The following is a 4,717-nucleotide window of genomic DNA, read 5'->3' as shown; positions in this document are numbered from 1 at the left end:
CTCAATATTGTGGCCAAAACGTTTACAAAAACGTTTGATGGATTAGCAGCAACAATTGTTGCAATAAGAAGAAGACATGCCCTTATTCTTTATTTAGAAGCAAAATATGCAAAAATGGACTGCAAAAATGAAATCTACGCAAAAAACTGGGTAAGGAGAACCTGGACTGCAAAAAGTCAACTCTGGCCCAAAGTCAACAGTCAAATCTAGTCAAAGTCAACTTATCAGCAACGGTCAACGAATGACGTCAGCAAGCTGACTGGTGATGACGTCAACAGATGATGTGTCGATGACGTAAGCAGGTGACGTCAGCTAGGGCTGACGTGGCGGTGATGACGTCAGAGATGATGTCAGCAGGTTTCCCAGTGGCGCGTGTAGTGCGTGAGGCGCATGGGTCAGCTTCGCCGAAGTTTCTGGCGGCGCGTGAGGGCGCGTGGGCCAGCCAATGAAAGTGATTCTTCCCCGAAGAGGCAAATCGGAGAAGGACAATTCGAATGGTGTCGACGGAAACAAGATTGGAGCAGCCCTGGTGGCGCGTAGAGCGCGTTGATGTGTTGACCGAAACGTTGACTGGCGCATGGCGACGCGTGGATGGTCAGATGTGGACGTTTCTGGCGGCGATGTGTAGATCAATTGAATAGCTACACGGTGATATGTCTTATGTCCTAATCGGAGGTCAGAGGTGACAGATTCGATGATGGTAGTGGTTTTGGCGGTGGAGGAGTAGCTTCTGGTGGTGGAGATTCAACCCTAAGGACCTCTGACGAGAGGGGGGAGCAGTCGAGAGAGGGCACTGAAAGGGTTTACTGACCACAGAAGTTGAGACAGCGGAAAATACCGACAAAACAAGACTGCAAGACACAATAAAATTAGAGTAGTGGCTCTGATACCATGTTAGAAATACTGAATGTAATTGTATTGTATTTCATCATGAAAGAATGTACATAGGTGCCTTTATATAAGAGGCATATGTGCGCAGTACAAGTAAATATGTGTGCTATACAAGTAACCTAACTGGGTTTAAAGCCCACAATATATTATACACGTTAACAGAGAGAAGAGAGAGAGACAAAGAACTCTTGGATGGTAAGGTTTCTTCCATAGCGATATGGGGTACCTCTATTTTGTCTTTGCACGATTTTTCTAATTATAATTGTCTAGCACTAGCGTTAACTGGTGGACTGCCATATCAATACTGGATTTCAAGCTTATGCTTAAAAGAGGTCTCATCTTTTGGCGATTGAGTAGAGTCTATAACAATCGTAAGATTTCCTACACGTGGTTGACAATGTAATTTCCAATTAACATTGTTAACAGTCCAAGGTTAAGAGCGTAAGATGTTTTCTACACTATAAATGATGCAATAAAATATCTACAAACCATTGATATAAGTTTTAGGATTTGTTTGTGTATGGGGAAAATGTTTGATTACAGTTATCTTTGTGTAATCATCTTGAATAATAAAACAATTTAATACTTAAGGAAATAGTATGAGCTATCATAAAATGCTATTGAATATCATCATTCTTCTGCTATCATGTTAGTGTGATTCAAGGTCCAATGTTTGAAAGGGTATGAAGCTAACCCTGTACAAGTGGCTTCTAAAAGAGAGTAACTAGATCCATACCCAAGGTGAGTTGTCTATCATTATGCTTGCACTTATTCTAGTGGATGGGTGCCTCCACTCTAGGTTCTGTGCCATTGACTGCCTCAGAAGGACTCCTGGGCTCAAACTATTAGGTCAAGTTTCAGACGGACTCCTTCTTTTAGCTTTTGGGAAGATTAGGATCTCAATCAAACTACTTTGAATGCTCTTTGGAGTTTACAGACTCTCAATAGTCTTTGATCGAGGTTTTCAATGAGGCGAGGGGGACCTATTCATAGTAGTCTTTGCCTACTATTTACCTGGCTAAGTTCTATTCTAAATTGAGAGGTTGGACAAAAAAATTTGAAATTGGGTTCTGGCCCAATTTTTTATAGTCAGACGTAGTTTGTAGATGCACTATGCCAAACAATGCATTAAATGAAGATTTTTAGATATAATATTTATGTACTCTAACCTTGCGTACAATGTATGTTCAACTATTGCTACAGTTTACATGTATTCTCAATATAGGCCAAATCGGGCTATAACCACGTTTTTCTGACCTATTTTTACCTATAGCCAAATCGGATCCTATTTTTTGTAGTCAGGAAAATATCATGAATCGGATGCATGGTATATTTTTTCCTTTATAAGAGCTAAATTTGGGCAATAAGCACAGCTTACAAGTTTATGGCTCTATGTGCGAACAACTCTACCTTTCTGAACCAAGTTTGGGTTTTGAACTGACTTAGGCTTGGCTAGGTTAGGCCTTAGTGCACCAGAAGCTCTGGTTTGTTGATGCACGCGGACGTGTCGTTCAAAAACAATCCATACAAAAAGAAGTTTAGAATTTTGAAAGTATTGGAGCCGCATTGGTGCGTTATCTATCAAAACTATAGTCTTGGTACAGTAGTTCTGTTCTAGATTGTAAAACTCCTATTATAGATTGACTTAAATGGGGTATGCTACCCTAGTTGTGATTTTATTTTTCTTTTGAGAGTTTTCTATTAGTTTTTAACTTCGTCACTTAACCTGCGTGTCTAATTGCTTTCTTATTATTGTTTTTGAATTGGTGCATGCCAATTCATGGTAATAAATGATTCCCTTGTAAATTACATAATTAAGATAATTAATAATTCTGTTGTAACTCTTAACTTCAGATATATTCAATCCTCTGCTGGTTAGCTTGCACTTTGAAGTCTCTAGTACCCTATTGTTGCTGATCTGATTGTTATCTGTTCCGTCAGAAATTTCCTTGATCGACTTATATTTTGAAGCTCGAGTGTGAGATTTGTTTAGCTCTTTTCATATGATCATTGCTATTTGCATCTTAGGCTGCCTCTACTGAGAGACTCGGTGTGTATTGCTAATCTGGTTGTAGGTGTCGGTCTGGTAGGAGATTTAATGTTTGGCTGTTTAATATTTGTTTCAGTAATCGCTGGCGATGCTATTGCTGTGCTTATCTTTCAATAAGAAGAACACTAGTAACTTATCCATTGAACCCTTTAACTTTTGACGACAAGTTGACAACAAAGGTTTCAACCGTGATAATGCTTATCCATCTGAGGTCATTGCCGAAATCCATTATTTTAATAGATCAGCTATGTACGTAGGCGGTGTCAAAAGTGTTGCTTTCTGATGGATTTTCTTACTTTAACACGGCATTATTTAGTAAAGTAATTACTAGATGTGTCATCAACCTTCTCTTCTGATGGGAATCCTTCAAGGCACACACATGGCTCTGACATAAATCTTTTTGATGTTATCCATCTATTCCTTTGTTTAATACGAGGGGATAAACATAAGCATCATTCTTTTAAGCCAACCCTAATCCTTCAATCATATTGAAAGTTATTGGGTAGGGTTGTAGGTTTACGTGCACATCGACTGGGGCCATGCTAAGCCAACCAAAACTGACCAATCTTTACTTTAGATAATGTTCAAGCATGGCAAGTCGTAAGATGATCTATAAATACTGAAAATGTCTGACTTTGAATTCTCCAAGTTACTAGTGGATATACCACAATAAAAGTACATGCTAAAACACCATAATTGGAATCAGAATATGCCCAGCTTGAGGTGCTTGGTGTTCATTATCTCGGTCCTACTTGTATGTGCAAGGACCGAAACGCGTCCTCTCAAGCCAACAATAGAGAAGATAGAACTAAGCCTGTTGTTACAAGCCTCAAATCAGGTTGCAAAGGAAGCAATGGGCCCAAACGTGGCAAGTAGTACAAACGAAACCCACAACGAGAAGCCCAATAGATTGAGTCCTGGAGGACCAGACCCACATCATCATTTTATCTATCGAGGGCTACATTGATTTGTACATTGATGTGGCATACTATTAATAAGGTGGTTCAATAGTTTCATTATCATAATGTGCATTATCTATCAACTAGTATGTTAATCACGAGTTTATTCATATTTAAAAGGCTCAGTTAAGTCTAAATTCATATTATTAACCATAAAATTTCATTAACAAAACTTAGCAATATATATATTATTTGTTCCATTTTTGTGGTTTGAAAATGATATTTATGTGCAGATGGAAGTTGTTGATGAGAATGAGTGGTGGGGTAAGATAGAGCAGATGAAAGGAGGAGGGGAAGAGGAGATGATAATTAAGCACAATTTCAATAGAGCAGGCCAGCAAACCTTATATGATATAGCTTATCAACTGGGGCTTTACTTGTAATTGCTTATAAATAATTGGTATAAGAGTGGTTTGTGTGCATAGGTGAATTTTACGTTGGGCATATAGGAAATGATGTTTGTATTGTCTATCTTCTAGCTTAGATGAGTATAGCTTGATTGAATTTGTATAATTGATTTCTAGAAGGTATGTGATGTGTGATCAGTGGATGGTTTACTTTTATTTTATTACTGTATGCTTCCACATGAGTATGGTTCAGTGTCATCACAGTGACATAAAATATGCTTTGAACAAGAAAGATTTTGCTTTATTATTTAGTAGGTATTGTTTGGTAGATTAGATTTATAAATGTAGAGATTTTTAGTTAGAAATGATGGTTCTAATTTATAATTTAGCAAACTTTATTAGGAAATGCAGATGATTCAAATTTTAGAGGATGAAAATGAGATTTTAGATGAAATCTTAAAATGGAATAG

General features: G+C 37.9%; 1 long non-coding RNA gene across 1 annotated transcript; it reads left to right on the top strand.

Moving 5' to 3' along the window:
- The first annotated feature begins 3,437 nt into the window (after positions 1 to 3,437).
- Positions 3,438 to 4,463, top strand: LOC112022634 (uncharacterized). The gene is made up of 2 exons (XR_002883901.2): positions 3,438 to 3,940; positions 4,134 to 4,463. It is a non-coding gene; the product is annotated as an uncharacterized LOC112022634 (long non-coding RNA).
- The last annotated feature ends 254 nt before the right edge of the window (positions 4,464 to 4,717 follow it).

This window comes from Quercus suber, unplaced genomic scaffold (genome assembly GCF_002906115.3).
Source record: "Quercus suber isolate HL8 unplaced genomic scaffold, Cork oak 2.0 scaffold_51, whole genome shotgun sequence".
Lineage (NCBI taxonomy): Eukaryota > Viridiplantae > Streptophyta > Magnoliopsida > Fagales > Fagaceae > Quercus > Quercus suber.
The sequence above is the reverse complement of the archived record's forward strand: the minus strand, read 5'-3'. Positions and strand labels throughout refer to the sequence as shown.